At 42.8% G+C, this 10,302-nt stretch overlaps 1 protein-coding gene and 1 long non-coding RNA gene across 3 annotated transcripts in view; both read left to right on the top strand.

Moving 5' to 3' along the window:
- Positions 1-2,953, top strand: part of LOC112488523 (uncharacterized) — a 9,322-nt gene extending 6,369 nt beyond the window's left edge. The window contains exon 2 of the long non-coding RNA XR_003052664.1: positions 2,203-2,953. This is a non-coding gene — a long non-coding RNA (uncharacterized LOC112488523). The remainder of the gene's footprint in view (positions 1-2,202) is intronic.
- The window catches only part of LOC103394040 (exostosin-1b), a 93,179-nt gene that overhangs the window by 26,938 nt on the left and 55,939 nt on the right, over positions 1-10,302 (top strand). The gene's annotated exons all lie outside the window — the stretch shown is intronic.

Raw genomic sequence — 10,302 nt, 5'->3', positions numbered from 1 at the left:
GGTCAGTTCTCTGAAAGGATGTCTCCTGCTCTCTGCTTCCTTCTGTTCTCTCACTTCCCGCGGAGGTCATTCGTCAGCGGAGAACATTCATTTCAGCTGTTTGCACATTTTTCTGGCCGTTCTGTCGTAGCCGTGTAGCCCATTATGTGTGGACTGCGTAAGATAAATGACCCAGGTGATCACTTATTAGTCCAGTCAATGGGAAAAGAGGCAGAGGCACAAAAATAGAAGCAGCTTCTCGCCGCGTGGCTCCTTCACGACCTTCCCACAGAAAACATGTGAATGGGGAGTGTGTGAGAAGGACAATCAGGCCGGAAAACTGAGGCTAATGTCATTTAGCAGGAAAAAAAAAACAAAAAAAGCTCAAGGCAACAATAAAAAAAAAAAGCGATTGGTGCTTTTGTGGCCACGACAAACTGATTTTATTCAATCTGCAACTGCTTTTCTCCAGAGGAGGCTGAAAATGTCAGGTTTACGATTGGATGTTGGCAGAATGTGACGAAGATTGTGAGGAAAAGATCAGATGACATTTCAGTTACCACGCAAACAGCACTCTTTATTTTTTATTTTCCTGAATGTTAAAAACGTATCGTCGCTAACAGATAACGTAGCTAAAGGTTAGCCCTGAGTAATAAGCTAAACAGATGTAAAAAAAAAACAGTTAATTAGGATGTTAAAAGATAATAAAAACAGCAATACATTCAGGCTGCAAAATAACTTGTTTACGGGGCACATTTGGCCCTCAGACCACGTTTTGAACACATTTTGCATTTCAATCAAATATCAAACTACATATATTACTATAATCAATACCTGTTTACTTAGTTTATTGATCACCCACCCAGGTAATCCAGTGTTGGTGGTGATGCGGACACAGTTAGCAGCTAACTGCAGAACAGATAACACTCCCTGAGGATTTCATTAACAGAACAGAAAGTAGGTTGGATGTCGGCCTATAAGTGTCAGGTGAACAGAAACGCGTTCTATGCAAATACAGAGATGTTTTTAATAGATAGTGACGTCTCTAGGAGACAAAGGTGCAGTTTTACCAAATAAAATAATGGAGATGTTCAGCGTTAGCGGAAAATCTTGTTTTTCTTCTGCCTCGTCCACAGGAAGCGGCAGCCGCTGTGCTGCAAGAGCGACTGCTAATTATATTATGTGTCAACCGCCTTTGTGGAAACACACACAAAAAAAAAACAAAACACTCACACGGAAAATGAGAATACAAGTTATTTGTTAAAACGAGGACACATGAATGTAGTAGTTAAAAGTCGTAGGATACGAGGTAATAATTAACCCAAATATAAATCAAACATGTTTTCATTCAACCCAAATAATAGTCAGGGATAAGTTGTTTTAAAAAAATATATAGTTAAATGTCAACCAAAATAGCTTTGTTAGCTCTTAGCATTAGCTAAAATTACAATTGAATCAATTTCAAAGGGGCAAACAAAAACGAAGACCTACTCAAATTCATGAATATGAAGCAAAAATAGACAAATGTTAGCAAAACATTACATTAGAATATTAGCCAGAGCTAAAATGAATTCTTAGTATTATAAATATAATATTATTTTATATGTAATATATTATAATATGTTATAAATTATTATTATTATTAGTCAGTTATTGACCATTAGCTAGGTCAACAGCTAACATGCACACTTTCGACGTTAGCTTAAATGGTTTAAAAATGTGCAGAAGAACAAAAGGAAACAACTGAGGCTTGTAAATAAATCTTGCCAAAAGAGACAAATCTTAACCAGGAAATTGTTTTGTTAGTGCGCGAAGTACGCAGGAAATGCTAAAACCCCACGTCTAAAATGCCGGCGAACGATTTCGCGGGGCAAATAGGAGCCATGTTAGCATGAGAAGGTGAGTTTTCCTCACCCGTCTGTGGTGGTGGTAAACCTGCGGTGCCACACGTTTGTCAGTGTTTGTTCTCATCCCCGCTGACAGCCGTCGGCTCCCAAACGCTCCTGCAAAGGGATCGGCTCAGAAATTCCCCTTTGATCCCTCTCTCCGTGTTCCCCCTCGGAACCCTGCGCCCTGCTACACCCACTCCCCCCCTCCCCCTCCCCCTCCTCCAGTCCCGTCTTCCCCTGCGTGTCCGTGGAGCCTCACCCTTTCATCACATTGATATTTAAAGCCATCGTCCATGGATTTACCCTTCACTGGCTGCGGCTTTTGTTTTGGTAGGTGTGTGTGTGTGTGTGTGTGTGTGTGTGTGTGTCATTGTGTGAGCCTGGGACTATATTGGTGCTGACAGGTCCTGTTGGCAGGTTCGAATGTGCTGCCATGCTTCGGTGTCTAACTCCGACTCTGACAGCTCACTGACACAACGGGCAACTTTTTTGTTCATACTTGTATTTGTATAAATCTTTTCAGATATTTTTTTATTAACTTAAACTCACGGTGACATCTCTGTCTCCATCCTCTCTCTCTTTTTATTTACAGTGTTTTTTGCAGTCTGTTACAGCGGGGCCCAGTATGACCCGTTCTGCTGCCAACTCTATGAAGTCCTGGTCCAAAGTGTCACGTTTCATCCTTCAACCACTAATGTGACTGTTGGTTTAAGTGCGTTCCACACTCCCACACTGTTTACTTTACACGTGGTGTTTGTGAGTCTAACGGTGACGCTGTACTTGATCTGGAATGGATCGGTTTCCAACAGTAAACTCCACTTGATTTCCTTCTTTTTTTCCTTCTTTCTTTCTTTTTTTCTCCCATAAATCAATTGAAAATTTCTGAATCGTAAAAGCAGTGTCTCAGGTTTAGACACTGACTCGGAGCAAAATGCCATTAAATCATTTAGATTCATTGCATCCTAAAGTTAAAAATAACCTCGAGATGTAACAACAGGTAAATTTCTGAAAAAAAAAAAAAAAAAAATTACGCTAAAGTTTAATAAAGAAGCTAAAACTAGCCAAAACAATCCGTTAGAACGTGAGCCGTGAGCCAAAACAATCCGTTAGAACGTGAGCTGTTGTTGTTCCTGAGACATTTGGACTGATAAAGGATCAAATGTAAAAAGCTAAAAAAAAAAAAAAAAAAAAAAGTTAAAATTTTAACATATTACTGAAACTGAACCGTGTTAGCTGAGAAGGTCTAACGTTAAAAAAAAAAAAGTTTTTTGGCTTTCAGGATATTTTTGCCAAAACTTTTTTCTCCTATTCTTTATTAAATGATTCTCTTTTCACCTTTTTTCCAGACTTTTCAAGGACATTTTATGTCAGGGTTTTTGTAATGACCCCGAACTGCTGCTCGTGAACGTGAGTTTTCACTGAGAGTTGGCGTTTTTTGTCTGACACTTCCTGCTCCGAACAGGAAATAATTCAATTTGTTTGAGTTTCATTATTCTGCTAAATTAAATCAAGACCCCAAGACTAAGTGGTCCGGCCCACTTCCTGGGCCACTGTGGTCTGACAGCCTGTGACTCAGTGTGGGTATTGTGGGTCTAATCCCAGGCAGCTTTATTTGCGGCAGCATGTGTACGGGCCTCCGTCTGGGCTTAGAGTGACTTAATGCTGCTGAGACTCAGCCACTTCTCAGCCTTTGATCCACGGTGGGAGCGATGGCACAGCTAAGACACTCAAAGACCACACCACGCTCTGCCCCCCTCCCCTCCCACACTCTTCTCCCTCTTCTGAAAACATTCCTTTCATTAATTCAGAGAGAGAGAGAGAAAAAAAAATCCCAGCATGCCTCAGTCGTTTTTTCCCGTCATGTTTCTGCCTTTTTCTATTTCCGTACAGTGACGTCGTCGCGCAAAAACCTCTCACTCTCGGCTAATACCACGTCTCAGTGTCTGAGTGCGCTGGAGCGTCCTGGCTAATGCCATGTGGTCGGACACTTTTCATGACATCAGCAGACACTGACAGGGAGAACTGTAATTTACTCTCTCTCTCTCTCTCTCTCTCTTCCCTCGTTCTTTTTCGGAGACTTCCTCTTTCCTCTTTCTTCCTGTTTCCAGTCCGTCGACACAAACAGAAGCTACGGCTGATGAGGGAATACCCTGTGTTTATCCCCTGGTCTGGCAGTGATGCTGCTGCTGCTGCTGCTGCTGCTGCTGCTGCTGCTGCTGTTGTGTGTATTCGTTTGACTGAGTGTTTGTGTCCATAGTTACCACTGTTTCCAAATGAGGTCAAAACTAAATTTAAATATGTAAAATCTGAACTTCCTGAGTGTTGGGGGATTCCAGGAACTCACCCCCCACCCACCTCCCTCTCCCCCCTCCTCCCACCTCCAGCCCGAGGCTGGGTTCCATCAGGAAGGGCATCCTGTGAAAAACTGTCAAATCACCATTGGGATTTCCACTGTAGTGATTCATATCTGGACCTCAGGCAGGTCAGCCCGCATCACATTTGGTGACAATAATGGTTTTGTAATACGTGACCAGACGAAAGACAAAAATTCCTGGGAAAAGACGTTGACGTTGACGTTTTTTTTTTTTTTTTTTTTTGATGGAGACGTATAAATGTTAGCACATTCAGCAGAGGTTTCCGCTCTCGGCCCTTCATTTCCCTGACTGTACTGTATACAGTCGGGCCTTTACAGCCTGTTGCCTGTACCGACCGGGTGTAGAGTTACAGCTGCAGTCTTTCTCTCTGCGCCGGTCGGTGATAGAAATACCAGGAGCGCAGGAACTACAACTAGAAAGGAGGGCGCTGTTATCGTCTCTCAGGTTACCGTCTCTATATCCAGCAGCCTCACAGGCTTCCTCTATTTCCATCTGCATTCCTCTTTAATTTCATCCTCCCATCTTTCATCCTGCCTCTCGCCGTCTCTCGGCGCGTGACTGTCACCGCCGCCTGCCTTCGTATATTTATACAGACATACGTTTCGACCTCCAAATGTTTTCCCCTCCACCTCATTGCTTTCTGTGTTTACCGGGTTTACGGCTGCCCACACGTTGGTATTGTCTTTCTCGCTGACATTTTCTCGGTGTCTAACCGCGCTGTCGTGGAAAATGTGATCTCTCTGGAGGGGATTCATTCAGTTCAGTCTTTATTTGGACCCCGAGATGAAGTGAGACAATTTTAGGAGGTCAAGGTCCCGTAAACTAATACAACAATCAGCCCGCAACGCCGACCAAACACAGCGGAGTCTCCAGATTCAGGTTGAACTCATTCTGACACGTCGTCGTCTTACTGGTACTTTAGTTCAGTGAATGAATGAATGAATGAATGAATGAATGAATGAATGAATGAATGGATGAATGAGTGAATGAGCGAATGGATGAATGAATGAGTGAGTGAATGAATGAGTGAATGAGTGAATGAATGAATGAATGAATGAATGAATAAATGAATGAGCTCCAGGGCAGGTGACTTGGCTCATGACGAACTCTTCAGTTCATCTGGGATATTGGTACAATATTCATAAATGGTTTGGACTTGGTCCTAAAAAAAAACTCCGGGCACTCGATTCAACATTTTTTTTAATGACTTGGACCAGAAAGTGTCGTTTGTTCCAGCAAGTTTGTGTGAGATCTGGAATCAAAAGTTTTCCCAGGTGTAGGTTCTAGCTTATCTTCAGGTTGTGTGTCCTAGTCCAAGTAAAAAAAAAAATCAAAAAATCAATCCAACTCACTGAATAATAGCTGTCAACACTGGATTTGATTCAGAGACAAAGCCACGAAGGAGAGATTTAAAAACCTCTCTGTAGTTTCACTGAAGTCAAACCTTTACGTAAGACTCCAAGAAAATAAAGAAACGTTGGAGTTGAGTCGCGTGTTCTTCCAGTCGGATTTCGAGTTAGTTAAGAAGTGGAGACTTAATCAGTTTTCCAGATTTTTTGTCTTGAATGCTTTAGTTTGACGTCCTGGACCCGTGGTCCACTGGATCACTTCATCAAACCCGGCCTCTGAGAACTGCCTGGATCTGGTCTGTGTTTTACATCTGTCATTGTATCTCCATTAGCCAACTTTTTTATACGTCTGCTGGAGTTTGAAAATCCTCTGGTGTGCAGTAAGATCCTATATATGTGTGTGTGTGGACAAAGGTATGTAGACTGAAACCCTGGGCCACTGGTCTGATCTGGTTCTGAGGTCCTACCGCACACAGAGACATATTCTGTTTCTCCGTTGCCCCCCCTCCCCCCTTCCCCCTCTGTGCATATAACTCCACAGCCCTGGTGCCAGCAGCCTCATGTTGAGCCTCCTCTGCGTCCGGCTGCTCCAGAGTTTGTGACTCTCGCCCTCGATGGTCTCACAGCCAGACCCAGCCGTCCAGTCTAATTAGTCACTCAGCGTTTTACTGCTTCACATTTATTTTTAAAAATGCTTCCAATACACTTTGCCTCTCCTGGGCCGTGCTTTTTTTTCTTTTTTTTTTTCTTTTTTTTTTCATCCCTGCCAGAGCTGAGGTTAGCACAGGCCAGATGATGTCATGATGCTGATTCTACGGTTACTAGGAAATAAGGTTCAGATGAAGAAAGAGGGAACTTAAGGAGAAGGCAACAGCCTGTTTCCAAGTTTTAACACTGACGCCAATAAGTCGTAAAAATGCTAGCTAGCTCACGTCCAGAAACAAGAAGCCTCATTACTGTATGAACGACATTAGGTTTGTCCAAAGTGTGGTTTGGAAGCCATTCTGGGGCTGTATTTTATTTTTATCCTTGGGAAATGTTTTCAAAGAAAAGTATGTTAGCCTTTTAGCTAGCACCTAAATTTGGTTTGTTTTATTGCCTTTGCTTATGTTCATATGCGTCATTTAAGCATTTTGGTGCTAGCTTAGCAGCTAACAGCATCAGTCTGCGATAACCGTGAAGTCTTTCTCTACTTTCTCTGTAAATGGTAGTTTGTTTGTTGTTGTTTTTTTTGCTCTGACCTTGTTCTAGTCTATTATTTTTTTTATTTGGCATACCTTGGGATGAATCTTTAATATATTTTCTAATATTATTTTTAACGTCTGCTCACTGGTCTCCATTATTTATATTAAAAATTTCAGCCAAATTTAGCTTTTTGGATGCTCAGTTTTTGGCGAGTTCCGCTCCACATGTCCAGTTCTGGATCTGTTTGCCAAAACAACGTTTACACTTGGGTTAGCGCCACCTGCTGTTCATCTGCTGCCCGTATGTTTGTGTTTGTAGAGTGTGTTTTGGTGTGTGTGTTGACATGTACAGTCACCCCGCGGCTCCCCGTGTGTTTACCCCGGACACGGAGCATGACCATGGGCTGCTCTGCACACGTTTGTGGCCGGAGCCTCGTGGTCAAACACAAATGTCCAGCAGGGGCAGGAGTTTTAGTGGCTGTCGGTGTCGGACGGCAGCCTCCGAGTGACTGCGTCTGTGTGTGTGTGTTTGTGTGTGTGTGTTGTAGCGCAGGGATGACGAGGTCATTAGATCAGAGGGTGAGCAGGTGGTCGCTGCCGACTTTAGCCTCGCTCGCTCCCCATCCCCCATCCTCTGACCCCGGCCTCACTCTGCTGCAGTGGCAGGAGTCAAAGGTCCGGCCAGGAAAAGGCTCCTGGCTGGAAGCCACAGACATTCTAGCATTCCTCTGCGTGCTAAATCGGAGCCAACAGGGCCTCTCCCTGGAGATCAATGGGCCACAAAGTTATTTAAATACACAGTGACCGTGAGGTTGGAGGGGGCTGGGGGAGGAGGGGTGTGGGGGGGGGGGGGTCACAGCAGTCGCACTCCTGATTTTTTATCTTTTTCTCTCTCTCCAAAAAATGGTCTTCTTTTTAATTCCCCCCCAAGTGACATCCATCGTTATAGAATCTTTGAGGATACGACTCTGACTTGACAAGTCATTAAATGATTTACCTCCTCACAAAAGGATCAGATTTAACCCCCTGTCCTCCTTATATTAAAGATCAATTTACATTTCCACACTCTCTGCTGACTTTAGGAGAAATTATTCTGTGATGAAATCCCTGGAAATTAGGCAAAAAAAAAAGGTGGTTCTCATCAGCACTTACTGCACCCGTGACCTCAAACCTACTCTTTTCGGATATTTGAGAAATGACTACGAATCCTCACGAGACCAGAGGCGGGCGTCGAGTCACCTGCAAGGGTTAAACTGTGCGTGTTCTGTAAAATATGTATCTCAGAATTAGGCCTGGAGTTATTCACAGCAAGTCTGGACGGTGGAAGACGAGATTCATAAGCCTGTAATTCCTACTATTATATATTTATATATGTCTTCAAGGGTTCATACGGGTGCATGAATCTGTAAAAAAAAAAAAAAATGATGTGGAACCAAACCTAGAACTCTGAGTCCCGGACTGTTCCAACTGTATTAGTTTAATTTGTTGTCGTTCCAGATGCAGAAAATAAAAAGTCAGAGTTGGTTTGAATGAGATATTGTTCGTCTGCGTCAGTAGGTGGCAGCGCTCTGACCCCCACTGACGTCTTAGTTCTGAAATGTAATTCAACTAATTTGAGTTTAATATTGAATGAAATGAAAACATTTGATTTATTATGAGCTAAAGATATTGCAAAACAAATCATAAGATTTAGCCTTAATATTTTCTATCTTCCACCAAAACGTAGCTGAAGCGAAAGAAAAATAACAAAAGTCTTAGAATGGAAAATTTAGTTTTTCCCCAAAAACGTAGCTGAAGCGAAAGAAAAATAACATTCAAAAATAACAAAAGTCTTAGAATAGAAAATTTAGTTTTTCCCCAAAGAGAGAATTTAACCAGTAGTTTTTGTAAAACTTTGCTGCGTTCTTCACCGTTGACCTCAACCTCGAAAAAGTCTTTCGTACATTCAGGTAGTTTGTGCGCCCCCTGCAGACCTGTATCAATTATTAAGAACATTTAAATGCACCAAAACTCCTCATCCTCGGTTGAAAAAAATGGCTGAAGTCCAAAGGAACGAGCCGGGCCTGTGCATTTATTTGTGCCTTCATTTCCTGTGTCATCGTGTTTGTGTGCGGAGGGCGAGGCGGGAGAAGTGAATGATTTATAAAGATTGATGGAGCGCTGAGCCCAGGCTAAAGCAGCCGAGCACCGGCGAGGAAAACATCATTCGCTGTCGAAAGACCGCGCCGCCGCCGCCGCTGCCCCGCCGACTATTTATTCTCGCCGACTGTTTTGCTGACCGGCAAATAAATGTGCATCAAAACGTGTGCGTGGGGATGTTGATTAACTGTTCCTCTAAATTCCTGTCAGCCGTTTTAGAAACATCACTAACAAGAAGTTGATCTCAGACGCTGACGCTTTCCCTTTTTCACTTCATCAGCTGTTATAATAAACCATTTTTTTTTTTTATCAAAGCAGCGAGGGAAGCTTGATTACCGAGGTTTGGTATCTTGTACTGTAGCATCCTTTTTTTCCCATGATGCTCCCTGGGTTCATTTGGACTTAGTCTTAGTCTTAGACTTGACCCAATTATCCGGTTTTGGACCAAATACCAGTAGTAATTTTGTCGCCTGGACACACGGCAACTTTGATTGGATCTCTGTTCAGATGTCCCGCCTTTTAGCCAAGCAACAGAGCTGTGATTGGCTCTCGTCCTCCCAGTAGTTTTATTATTGGACAAATACATCAGTAAACTTTGTCCTAATTTTGTTTTCGTATCACCTCTTTGAACAAAAAGTCGTCAACGTTGATAAATCCGTGGCTCGATCCTCGACTTGATAAGATGTCCCCCCTCCTCCGAACCCGACACAGAGTATTTCTGGGAGTGGAATTCTGTTCTTTTGTCAGAACGTTGCCTTAGCCTGCACTTCACTTCAAATTTCTGCCAGAGCTTTTTTTTTTTAAATTAAATAGTCGTGACTTTCCTCTGGCACAGAACGGAAGATATTAATGGCTGAGAAAACCTGTCGTGGAAACCAGTGTACGTCGAGTTCAGTTAGAATCTTATCTGAGATTCACGACGGCGTTTCATCGCCTCCTGTCCAGAGATCTTAAAAAAAGATTTATTTTTTTTAATTGGCCACAACCAATCAAAAGCCTGGCAGTCTCTCAGACGTAGGTTTGTCAATATCCAGCCTCTTTACTCACTGCATATAAATATATAAATACATACATATATATATCTGTGTGCATTGATGTGGGATCGACCTCAGCGGGGTGTGAAGATGTTTCTCCACGCTCCAGGCTTTATTTCACTTCTTTTTCAATTTCAAATGTTCTCCAGCAGCAGCAGCAGCAGCAGCAAAAACTCTGTGTTCTATGGATCATCAAAGCAGCCGCGCGCACACACAGATCAAAGTCAAACACACTTCTAAATTGCTTGATGTAAAGTGCAGATGGAGAAGCATCCAAGACGCCAAACATGTACCGTACAGTACTGTACCGTACAGTACTGTACTGTACTGTACTGTACTGTACTGTACTGTAC

Source organism: Cynoglossus semilaevis, chromosome 18, assembly GCF_000523025.1.
Source record: "Cynoglossus semilaevis isolate Cse_v1.0 chromosome 18, Cse_v1.0, whole genome shotgun sequence".
NCBI lineage: Eukaryota > Metazoa > Chordata > Actinopteri > Pleuronectiformes > Cynoglossidae > Cynoglossus > Cynoglossus semilaevis.
Note: the sequence above shows the minus strand (reverse complement) of the source record. Positions and strands in the feature narration are given on the sequence as shown.